Genomic DNA, 13,226 nt, shown 5'->3' on the forward strand with positions numbered 1-13,226 from the left:
TCACAAAGGATTGTGATATCAGAATGGTTATATTGTCAAAATGGGTTTCAGAAGTAGAATGAATTCCTAGAATAGGCCTTCACACTGTTACATATATGATGTAACAATGTCACTGTGATTTATAATGCTATGATGCCATTATCGTTTGGTGATGTCACAATGAGCTGATGGTGTCATAATAACAATTTGATGTCACTGCTGATTTATTATGTTTCTGATATCAACACACATGTCAAATTTGAAATACAATGAAAAAGTTGGGGGCTGGTGGCTCACACCTGTAATCCTAGCTACTCAGGAGGCTGTGATCTGAAGATAACAGTTCAAAGCAAGCTCAAGCAGGAAAGTCCATGAGACTCTTATATCCAATAAAAACCACTAGAAAACCAGAAGTGGCGCTGTGGCTCAAGCGATAGAATGCTCACCTAGAGCTGAAGAGCATGGAGTGCACCCAAGCTCAGATTTCAAGCTCCACGACCCACGACCCACACACACACACACAAAAAGATTAAAAATAGACATTCACATTCTGTCTATAACATCACAATGAAAATGTGTCCTCTTATCACTGTAGTTTTGTGATGTCAAAAGTAGTCCATGCTGTCATAATGAGAATGTTATATCACATTGGTGATGTCACAAAGGGTTCGTTATGTTACAATGGCATGTCTGATATCAATTGTCAGCTCATAATGAGGGTATAGTTACACAAAGGGATTGTGATGTCACAAAGTATATGTATTTTTTCAAAGGTGCTAAGAGGTTCTAATAGGTTTGGGATGTCACAATGTGATAGTGATGTCAAATGACAATGAAAGCTCACAATGGGTTTGTGATGTCACATTGGTGATGAAATCAAATAGTTTTGTGAAGTCACATCTCATAATCACATGTCCAATTTCAGTTGCAACTATTTCACAATGAGGATATGAGTTCACAGAAGAAGAATGAAATATAAAAGGCCATGAATTTTCTAAAATGCTATGAAGACATACTAGATTTTTGAAAAAACAATGGAACAGTGATATCACAATGGTAATGGATGTTGCAATATGATGACAATATAGTTTTGATATCACAATTGGTGAGGCCACACTGGTGATGAATTTACAAGAGGTGTTTGAGGTCACAATAGGTTGGTGCTATCAAAATGACACATATGATCTCAATTGTCATTAACTCTCAATGAGTATATGAGCTCACAAAGGGACTGTGATGTCTCCAAAGGCATGCGTTGTCTCAAAAGTGATGCAGTCCTAACAGGCGTGTGTTGTCAGGATGTGACAAAATACTCATAACATCTATCAGTGTGATGTCACCATGATCTAGATGTCAACTGAATTCAGGTATCACATTTCGTTCCTGGATTGGGTATGAGAGGATTGCAATTTCACAGTGGGTTAGTGATATCACAATGAAAATGTGGGATCACAAAGGGATTGTGCTACCACAATGGCTATTAGAACACAATGTGTTTCTACTATAATAGGTTTGTGTTGTCACAATTGGTTGGAAATGTCACCATGCCATGCCAGATCTCAAATGTCATTAATTCACAATGAAGATATGAGTTCACAAAGGGACTGTGTTGTCTCCAAAGTCATGTATTGGCACAAATGTGATGAAGTCCTAACAGATTTGTGAGTTCACAATATGATACCATGGTCCTGATAGCTATCATTGTGATGTCACAATATTCATGATGTCAGAGTCAATTTCGAATATCATATGTCATACCAGAATTATTATGAGTTTGAAAACATTATAAGCTTACTAAAGGCAGCATATCACACAAGTTATGATTAAAAACTCAAGGTCTTTGGAGCTTAAATTTCTTTCTTCAAAATTGTTTCCTCATTGTGAACTAGTAGAAATTGAAATTACACATGTCATTGTGATATTACAAACTCATAGTGACATCACAAATTCATTTGGTCTCATCACCACTGTGACAACACAAACCCATTGTGACATCACCTTGCTTTTGTGCCTTTGCAATCACATTGTGACATCACAAAGCTATTGTGAACTCTTAGCACCTTTATAAAACACATGACCTCTGTGGCATCACAGACCCTTTGTGTACCCATATCCTCATAGTGAACTAATGAAAATTGTGATCACACATAGCATTGTATCATCACAAATACTTTGAGCAATAATTATGACTGTGAAATCACATTGTCATCATGACATCTTCATCTCATTGTGACATCACCAAACCCCAATGACACCATATCATTTTTTCTTTTTATTTTCTTCTCTGTTATTTATTGTAAGTATAGTGTACAAAGGGATTGCAGTTACATTAGCGAGGTAATGAGTACATATCCTATCAAACATTGCTGTCTTGACATTATATTGTCATTTGGATGTCATAGACCCATTGTGAATGCGTATTCTTTGATTTCATTCAATTTCAAATGTGCCATGTGAGTTGATATCAGGAAACCATTGTGAACTCATAACCTTTGTGACATCAAATTTCTTTGTCACAGAACATTGTTTTTGTTATATCACTAACCCACTGTGACATCAAATACCTCTCCTGTCCTCATAATTTTTCTGACATGCCATTGTGATATCTTAGGCCCTTTGTCAGTTGAAATACTGTGTTTGACCTCATATTTCAGATATGACATGAGATATCTAAAATCCAATGTAACATCATGATATCACAGCACTGGACATCATAACCATTGTGTCACTTTGGACATCTCAGACCTGTAAGTTCTTCACCTTTTTGATTACATATACTTTGGTGCCATCAGAATCCCTTCCCAAACTCATATATGTATGATGAGTTAATGACAATTGAGATCCTACATGCCATTGTGACATCACCAACCCCTTGGGACATCTCAAATCTATTGAGACCCCTTATCCATATGGCGTCACCAATTGTGACCTCAAAACATTATTATAACATGATGTTAAGACATTGCATTGTCATTGTAAAATCACTGTCCTATTGGGTTTTCACATGCTATGACCTCATTCTATGAAGCTTCTTCTATCACCTGGTATCCTCACATTGAATTATGAGTAATTGGAATTGGATATATCATTCTGATATTATAAATAAACTGACATCACAAGACTTTTGTGACCTCATCACCACTGTGACATCAAAAACCCAATAAGACATCTCATTTCCATTGTGACATCTCATTCCCATTGTGACATTATGGATCACATTTTGCCATCACAAACCTATTATGACTTCTTACCACCTTTGAAAACACACGTGACCTCTGTGACATCACAGAACTTTTTTGTATCCATATCCTCATGGGGAACTAATGGCAACTGACATTAGACATACCATTGAAACATAACAAATCTTTTCTGACATCATCATAATTGTGAAATCATGTTGCCATTATGACACCATCAGCTAATTTTCACATGTAAAACTACAATGACATCATAGCATTGTAACATCACATTGTCATTCTGATGTCATATACACGTTGTGTTTGCCTATTATGTTATTTGATTCTATTTCTAATGTGGCATGTTGGTTGATATCAGAAACCCATTGTGAGTTCATGACCATTGTGATATCACGGTGCCTTAGTAGCATCACGTTGCCTTTGTTATGTCACATTGCCAAATTTATGTCACAAAGGGATTTTGATGTGACAATGGTTATGACATCACAATGAGTTTCTAATATCAACCCATATGCCACATTTCAAATACAATGAAATCACAGATCAGGCACTCATAATGTGACTATGATATCACAATGACATAATGGCAAATCCTATAATGTCATTGTCAATTTGTGATGTCACCATAAGCTAAAGATGTCATAATAACAATGTGATATGACACTGGTTATGACGTCACACAGGGTTTATAATGTTACAATGGTTATGAGGTCACAATGTGTTTCTGATATCAACTGATATGCCACATTTGAAATATTATGAAATCACAGGATATACTTTCACAGTGTGTCTATGGCAGCAAAATGACAATGCTATGATGTCACTGTAGCTTGGTGATGTCACCATGAGCTGATGGTGTCATAACGACAGTCTGATGTCAAATTGGTGATGATGTCACAAAGGGTTTGTGATGTCAAAATGGCATGTCAAATCTCAATTGCCATTAGTTTATAGTGAGGATATGAGAATGAAATCATAATGACATACACAAATGAACTGTGATGACACAAAGGCCATGTGTTTTTGTCAAAAGTGCTAAAATTCCTAACAGATTTCAGTTTTCAAAATGTTAATGATATAAAAATGGGTTAGTGATGTCAAAACTAGTTTGTAATGTCACATCTTATTTCAAATTTCAATTGCTACAAGTTCATAATGAAACACGTTCATAGAAAGAGCTTGATATCCCAAAGGCCATGAATTTTCTAAGATGTGATGAGGGCATAATAGATTTGTGAAAGCATGATGGTACAGTAATACTACAACTGCAATATGATGTCAAATTGTGTCATGAGTGTTATGTGACAATTAGTTGGTGATGCCATAATAGTGATGAGTTCAAAATACCTTTGTGATGTTGCAATAGATTGCTGATGTGACAATGGCATGCCAGACCTCAATTGTCATTAACTCAAAATGAGTATATAATTTTAGAATGTGATTGTGAGGATTCCAAAGGCATTTGTTGGCACAAATGTGATGAAGTCAGAACAGATTTGTGATGTGACAATGTGACACAACAGTCATTACATCTAGCAATGTGATGTCACAATATTCATGATGTCACAGTATATTTCTAGTATTTCCCTAATTCTAATGACAGCTTGTGGAATAGATCTATGTGCTGAGTCCTTCATTGCATGCTCTGTGCTGAGTCTTGCACAGGGAGCTATGTGCAGAGTCTTTCATAGTGTGCAGTGTGCTGAGTCTTGCATTGGGTGCTGTGTTCTGAGTCTTTCACAGGATGCTGTGTGCTGAGTCAAGCTAAGAGTGCCATGTGCTGAGTCCTTCTCAGGATGCATTCTTTCATTGGGTCCTTGTAAGAGCTACATACTGAGACGATTATGCAGACAAGAAGTTTGAGCTCAGATATGTCTCCATGGCAGGGACAAAATTATGTATTACTGAAGACTAGTGAGTTGTCTCCTGAAGACAATTGTTTTGTTCTGCTTTGGCTAAGTCATGACCTTGAACTCAGGGCCTAGGCTCTGACCCTTACCTCTTGGGCACATGGCTACCACTCCACCATGTGGAACCACGGATCCCCTTGCAGCAGAGTGCCATGACCTAGGGGTCGATAGCTGCCTTCTCAGGAAGCTGAGATCTGAGGATCTAGGTTCCAAACTATCCCAGACACAAAAGGTCCTATGAGACTATTATGTCCAATTGACCCCTAAGAAACCTGAAGTGGAAGCTTGGTACTTTTGGCTCATGCCTCTCATCCTAGCTACTCAGGAGGATGAGATCTGAGGATCATAGTTCAAACTAGTCTGGGGCAGGAAAGTCCTTTAGACACTTAGCTCCTATGGGTCACCAGAAAACCTGAAGTGGCTCTGTGGCTCAAGTGGTATAGCACTAGACTTGAGCTAAAGAACTCAGGGACAGCACGCAGGCCCATGCATCATCTCCTACAACCAACAACAACAAAAAAGCAGAAAAAAATCTAACAAACCTGAAGTAGAGGGCTGGGAATGGGCCTTAGGGGTAGAGTGCTTTGCATATATGAAACCCTGGGCTTCATTTCTCAGGACCACCTCACTAGAATAAAGCCTGAATTAGCTCCGTGGTTCAAGTGGGAGAGAGCTATCCTTGTGCAAGAAAAACAAAGTACAGTGCTGAGTTCAAGCTCCAGGACTGGTGTATGCGTGCGCGCGCGCGCACACACACACACACACACACACACACACACACACACACACACACACACACACACACACACAGACCAGAAGTGAAACTGAGACACAGAATGGTAAAGCACTGGGCTTCTCCATTGAGCTCATGTTCAGCACCCAGGCCCTGTGTTCAACCCAATCCTAGCCACCCAGGGCCCAACAAGGAGAGGTCAAATGTTTCAAAACATGATGAGCTTCACCAGCCCTAGATGACAGGAAGCTTTCTGTTATGTGATATGTGCTTGGATTTCCCAAGCTTCCAGAAACCTAGGAAACGCATCATAGGCCCATCATCACCTGCAATTAAACATTTCATTAGGTTCAATATCTTAGTTTTCTGCCAGAAGAACTCCTGAATTTTATTGAGCACTGTATCTGAACACCGGAATATAGTCTCACAAAGGCAGGATAAGTGCAGGGAACTTGGCCTGCCAATGGAGGTTACACAAATGAAGGCATCCTGTCAAAACAGCGAACTGGGGAGAGAGATAGCTTAGGGTACAAAGAGGCCTTTTTCTCTGGGCTTTCAGAGCCTACCCACACTCATACTCACTAATTGGCCCAGAGGGAGTTGTTTCACCGCTGTACAGGAGTAAGGCCTTTTGTTTTCCTGTTCAGACAATGAGTGAGACTTCTTCCCACAGCATGGGGTAGAGAGAAACCCTCAGGCTACACGGAACAGTAAGGGGAGTACCTGAACATGCACTGTTTCGAAAGCACTCTCTATGCTATGAAATCATTGTATTATAAACAAATTTCCTAGTTTGGTGCTGTTCATTATAACTACTCTGGAGCTACACCTAAAGGAACATCCATACACACGCAAACACATGGAGGTACAGGACCTTTTTGTGGGGGCAGGTCCTGGGGTTGGATTATGAGCATAGGCATTGTTCCTGAGCTGCTTTTGCTCAGGTATTGCATTAAAAGCCCCACATCTGGGCTTTTCTCTGAGCTCTTAGAAATAACAGTGTCATGGACTTTCCGATACTGGCTGGATTCAAACTAAGGTTCTCTACATCTCAGCCTCCTCAGAGCTGAGATTAGAGTCAGCAGCCACTGGCTCTTCCCTTTCTTTCCTTCTTCATTTTTTACTCTGGACAAGCTGACTTCTTAACAGGGTCATTCCATTGGTTTGAATTTATAAGTAAACTACCCAATGTTCTTTATAGCTGCTTTCTCTGAAAACGATTTTCTCTCCTCATCTTCTCCTCTGGTCACAGGCTTGCAACCAAAAGTGAGAAATGAGTGTTCCAGGATTTGGGAGCAAATGTCCACAGGACACATCAGTTCAGTCACTTAGCATTGAGCTGCAGTAAATTTACTGTCTCAGGATGAGTGGAACAAAAGCTGGAATGATCCTCATGCAGTCTGCACTGCTCCTTTTGCCTATAAAATGACCTACTAATTATGAGTGTTTCCAACCTTAAGTATCTAGAACACACTAGAAACATCTTCCTGTTTCTGTTTTTCTCCAGTACCTCTAGAGATTTAGACTAAAGGTTTGTGTGGAGCGGTTCCTCGGCGAATCCCTGAGGAAAGTTGCTTGAATCTTCCTCAGATCGCTGTCCAAAGCCAGCCTGAGCAGGAAGTTGTGAGTCTCTTTTCTCCAATAAACCACCAGAAAACCAGAAGTGGAGCAGTGGCCTAGAGGGAAGAGCTCCAGCTTTGAGAGAGAAAGGGAAGCAGGAGATATTGGCCAGAGCAGGCTGGAAAGCCTGGGAGGTGCTTATGTCCAATTTTTATCGACCAGATGGCTGGAAGTGGAGCTGTGGTGGTGGTAGAGCCTCAGCCTTGAGTAACACAACTCAGGATTGTATAGGGCCCTGAGTTTAAGCCCTGGGATGACTACAAAAAAATTCAAAGGGAGAAGACCAAGTTATGTATCAGTGCCTTACTACTTATGCGTGTATTACCTCCCTGAGTGCAAACAGACCATATGCTATGCTTCTGCTTTTATTTACTGATTTATTTTCCAGAGATGTCTGTTGCACGAACTGCATCTTAATCTTGATTTCAGGCCCATCGCTTTTCTCTTCCAGGGTGTCAGGCCTGTGTCCTTATATGATGCACACTTAGGCTTTCAGCAGGGTTTATTTACATTTTATTATGAGGCCAACACAGGAACAATCACAAATCAGGCAAGGGAAGACAAGATCAGGTTTCTTAGAAGTAACCGGTATTCAGAAAAATTAACTTGCGGATGAAAAATGGCAGCATACTTATGTAAAAAATACCATTAAGAAAAAGATGAGAGGGCTGGGAATGTGGATTAGTGAGAGACTGTTTGCCTAGCATGCAAGAAGCCCTGGGTTCGATTCCTCAGTAGGACATACACAGAAAAAGCCAGAATTGGTGCTGTGGCTCAAGTAATAGAGTGCTACATATAGTGCCCAGGCCTTGAGTTCAACGGAGAACTGACAAAGAGATAGATAGGTAGGTAGGTAGGTGGGTGGGTAGATAATAGATAGATAGATAGATAGATAGAGAGATAGAGAGATAGATAGATAGATAGATAGATACAAACATGATAGATGAATCTGCTCTTGGACGTCAAGAGGGAAGAAGGGAACAATTAGCAGTCATGAGGCCTTCTGCAGTGTGCCAGTATACCAGCATCGCATTCACATAACCACAGAGCAGGAAGACTGTCTCTCTCCCACTTCTCAGGCAGCTGAGGGCCCCAGAGCCAAGAGGGAAGAGCCAGGTGCGTGGAGAGAGAAGAGAAATGGCCCTGCTTCTCTTTGGACTGGGGATTGGCATTAATGATGTGCAGAAGGAAGGAAGGAGATTGGACTCACCGAGGTAGAAGAAGGGCCTTCAAATCTGAGAAATAAAGAGTGAAAAACCCACTCCTTAAAACCAGAGATCAGGGTTTTCAACTCTGTTCCTTCCCCCCCCACACACACAAACACTCGCACACTAAACTGGCTCTCTGTTGGTAACCTAAAGATAGTTTGAGGCTCCCTTCACCTGAGGGAGGAAGGTTAATCAGTCATTGTTTGAAGAGGCTGAGAAAAGCCTGACCCTGGTATAACTCTAACAAATGTTTGAAGTCCCCCCTCCCCCGTTGCTGGTTGTGCCTGGAATTAATGAAGTGGTTTTGCAGCTCACTTTCCTGTTGAGTGTGTACATTCTGCCTCCTAATTCTGCAGGCCTTGGTCTTTTCACCTAGCCTGGCTTTTGCAACTATTTTCTGTCCTTCAAATACAGTGATATAATGGAGTTCTTGCTGCTAACAGGGCTTTGACCCTGAGAACTTCATTTGAACCCATGATGGGTCAATAATGTTTCTTTCCTGCTTCTATAGCTTGAGAACTTTAAGAACATTTAGAGTGCAAGTAACTTCTCATCACCAAGGGAAACCCAGGAAGCTCTTGAACATCTGAGGTTTCAGAAGTGGAAGTCAGAGTGTCATAGACTTTCCTACTCTGGCTGACTTTACCCTGTGATCCTGAGACCTCAGCCTCCTAAGATAGGGTGATGGGCATGAGCTACTGATTCTCTGCTAGGTTCAGAACTGTAATGACATTTTCAGTACAAGTCAACTGCTTATCACAAAGGGCTTGGGGAGCATATTAACCCTTTCAACATTGGATCTTTCAGAACCCTGTAGCACACAAGGTTATAATGCTAGAGTCTCAGAGACTGGGCATATGGATCTACTAAACTTGAACCTTGAGCTCTGACTCCAATACTGGTATACATCAGCATTCATTTTCCAGAGAATGTTCTCTTAATTAGCAAATAGGAAAAGTACTTTGATTAACCCTCACATTTTTCCAGTTGTGTGTCTCGAACTCAAGCCTGGGCACTGTCTCTGAGCCCTTCAGCTCAAGGCAAACAGTACCACTTGAGCCACAGTGTCTTTTGGTGGTTCATTGGAGATAAGAGTCTAACAGGCTTTCCTTGCTTAGCCTTTCTTTGAACTGTGTTCTTCAGCTCCCAGTCTCCTGAGAAGCTAGTTTTCCAGATGTCAGCACCAGAATCTGGCCTATTATTTTTGAAAATCCTGGGGCTTGATCTTAGGGCCTGGGCACTCTCTGTGAGCTTCTTTATCTCAAGACTAGAGCTCTACCACTTGAGCCACTCCACAGCTTCTGGGTTTTTCTGAGTATGTGGCACTGAGGATTCAAACCATGGCATTCATGCATGCTGAGCAAGCTCCTTACCACTAAGTCACATTTCTAGCCCCACCCTTAAATTTTATCCCTCAACTTGCCTATCCTCAAGAAAAGACCTCTGATTATAAATCATCTAAAGAAATCCCTATAGGAAGGTTTCCAAAGATAAAGAAGACAAAGCTCATCTGTGGGCGAGACTCTAAACATGTGAAGACTGTAACAAATGCTTCCATTTAATTATGTATCATGTTTCAACACTTAATAAAGTATAAATGAAAATGAATCAATGTCTTAAATTATTGTGAATCATTTTATAATAGATGTAAAACATGTACTAAATATTATGTGTATAATAATACTAAATACAATAAACAATAAATAAATGAATCAAATAAAAAATAAAATACAAAATCAATAATAAAATTTATATGTAATAAACATACATATGTAAGTATATATCATATATTACACATGTATAGTAATATTATTTTCCATTGCAGGGCATTCATTTGGGCTTTCAGAACTCTAGCCTGAATTTGTTTTCCTCAAAGACAGTAAGCTTCGTCTTCACTCTTGGTGCAAAAGAGTTACCTGGAGGGTGAGATCAAATCACAGCAATTACAGAAATACTGACCCCAGTTCCACGAGAGTAGCTTAATTTTTTTTTTTTTTTTACTGAAAGCAGTTATGTTCATTCAGTTTCATACAGAGCATTTAAAAAAAAAAGCAGTGTAGAATTTTATACAGCTTTTCAGACATCCTTCCATTATCCCCAAAGTGCTTCTCTGAGCACTACATTTTTTCTTTTTTTGTACATTTTTATGGCAAAAATGTTGTACAGAGGGATCACAGTTACATGAGCAAGGTAATGAGTTCATTTCCTATTGAGCATTGTTGCCTCCTCTTTTGTTTGTTTTCCCCCTACCTTCCCTTCCCTCCCATCTCCACAACTACTCCCCCTGCCGAGCTCAGTGACTTTTTTTTATTTTTGGCTTGGCACGGGGTTTGAACTCAAGTAGTGGCAACGCTGCACCTTCCCTCACATTGCTACAGATTTACCAAGACCCTGAGTACAAATTCCAGGTTAAGGAAGGAAACTGGCAGAAATTCCAAACCAGAGATCTTTATTTCTTTTTAATTTAGTTAAATAATTAATTAATTGTTTTATTAATTCTTTATTTTTAACCACGGGGCTTGAATTCAGGCTGTGGCTATGCTGACTCAGCTTCCATCACCCTAGGCTGTGGTGCAGTCTCTGGACCCATAGCCCATCCTGGGATCCTAGGCCCTGGGGGTTTGCAGGAAGAAAAAAAAGTAGGATACCACAAAAAGTGGCGAGCTTCAGAGGGCTGGGGTATTATGTCTTTTTCTTTGCACCGTGGGTCTGAATGACAAGGCTACAAAGTGGACATGACCTGCCGTTGCTCATACATGCAAGGCAAGCACTCTACCACTGAGCCACCTTCTATTTTCTCATTCCTGGGAGAAGCTGCACATGATCCTCATTTTCAGTCTGTACCTTTGGATACGGAGGAACATCTCTCCTTTGCTCTCCATCAATTCCCTACTTTCCAGTTAGAATGACTTAGAATAATAAAAATGTAAAAAGAGAAAATAAATCATCATGAAAAAAACAGACGCAGAAAATTCACTGTATTTTTCCCACAAGTTCAACCATTATGAACTATTGGGGAAATACATGGACACCTTATTCTCACTGGCACTGAAAGACTCTAGTTAGGCAATTCTGATGAAGATGAGTAACAAAACGAAAAAGTGAGAAATTGTATCAATTGCAAGAAAAAAAAATGGAGTAGGATCCAAGCAAATTTCTTCTTTGTGCTGCTGAAAATAATCGGCTTACTATAGTGTGGTGACTACTTTCCATAAAGGCCACTCACGTGAATACTAGGGATGACAATGAATATACCCCTCTTCATCGGGAAGCCTACAGTGGACATGTAGACATTGTCCATGAGTTGGTGGCTCAAGCAGCAGATATTCATGCAATAATTGTTAATGGCTGGATACCCCTGCGCAATGCTTACTCGTGGAATAATACCAGTGTGGCGTCTTTCTTACTTCATCATGATGCAAATACCAATGCCCAAACTAAATGCCTCTTGACTCCCTTGCATCTTGCTGCTGGGAATATAGATAGCAAAGATACACTAGATCTCCTTCTGTTGAACCATTATATCAAACCAGGTCTGAAGAAAAACTTGGAAGAAACTGCCTTTAATATTACCAAAAGGATAAGTATGTATCACTACTCTTTGAAGTTGTGGAAGGTTGTACAAATTGTTCTATTAAGTTGTAATGGTTCGGTTAAGTTTCTTTTCTTTTATCTTTTTTTTTGTTGAATTTTATTATTTTACTGTGAAAACACCATACAGAGGGGTTAAAATTACATGGGCAAGGTAATGAGTACATTTCTTATCAAGCATTGTTGCCTCCTCCTTTATTTCCCCTTCCCATACATTCTCATCTCCCCCCCACTCCCATCCCCCCTCACTACCCCTCCCCACGTCAAAGTTGTAAAGTTCGTTTTTCTACCTGAGGTCTTGTATATATCATTGTTGCAATGGGTCAACCTGTATCCCTATTTAAACAATTTGTTTTTTCCCTTCCATCCACAAATCATACCAACATCAAATAAAATTAAAGTAGGGGTTTTACGGTGGTGGAAGGACATACAAAGCAGCAAAGATATCATCTTATAAATATGTTAGAAACAATTGCAAGAAAGAAAAAAGTAACATTTGAATCCTTATCTTGGGGTTCAATTCAACTAATATCAACTTATCTGACCATTTCTGTTTGTCTCAGACATATATTAGTTATTGCTAATAAGGGAAACCATGGGATCTATGTTTCTTTGGGCCTGGTTTACTTCACTTAATATATTGTTTTCCAATTCTTTCCATTTCCTTACAAATGGGGCAATGGCATTCTTTCTGAGGGAGGCATAAAATTCCATTCCATAGAATTCTATTTTCTTAATCCATTCATCTACTTAGGGGCATCAAACAAGACCATACTAAAGCTACCAGAACAACTATGTTTATCGCAGCATTATTTAGCATAGCTAAGATATCAGTTACGTTTCTTAAACATCAAAATGCCGGTCCATTCTTTGTGTCCATACAAAATATTTTCACAATCCAAATAACAGCAATATCTTACTGTAAAAATTCCGTGGAATTTTTCCAATTGAATTGCCTGACTTTGATGTCAAAATGTATTTGAGTTGT

This window comes from Dipodomys spectabilis, unplaced genomic scaffold (assembly GCF_019054845.1).
Source record: "Dipodomys spectabilis isolate Male_0828 unplaced genomic scaffold, ASM1905484v1 ptg000679l, whole genome shotgun sequence".
Classification (NCBI taxonomy): Eukaryota; Metazoa; Chordata; class Mammalia; order Rodentia; family Heteromyidae; genus Dipodomys; species Dipodomys spectabilis.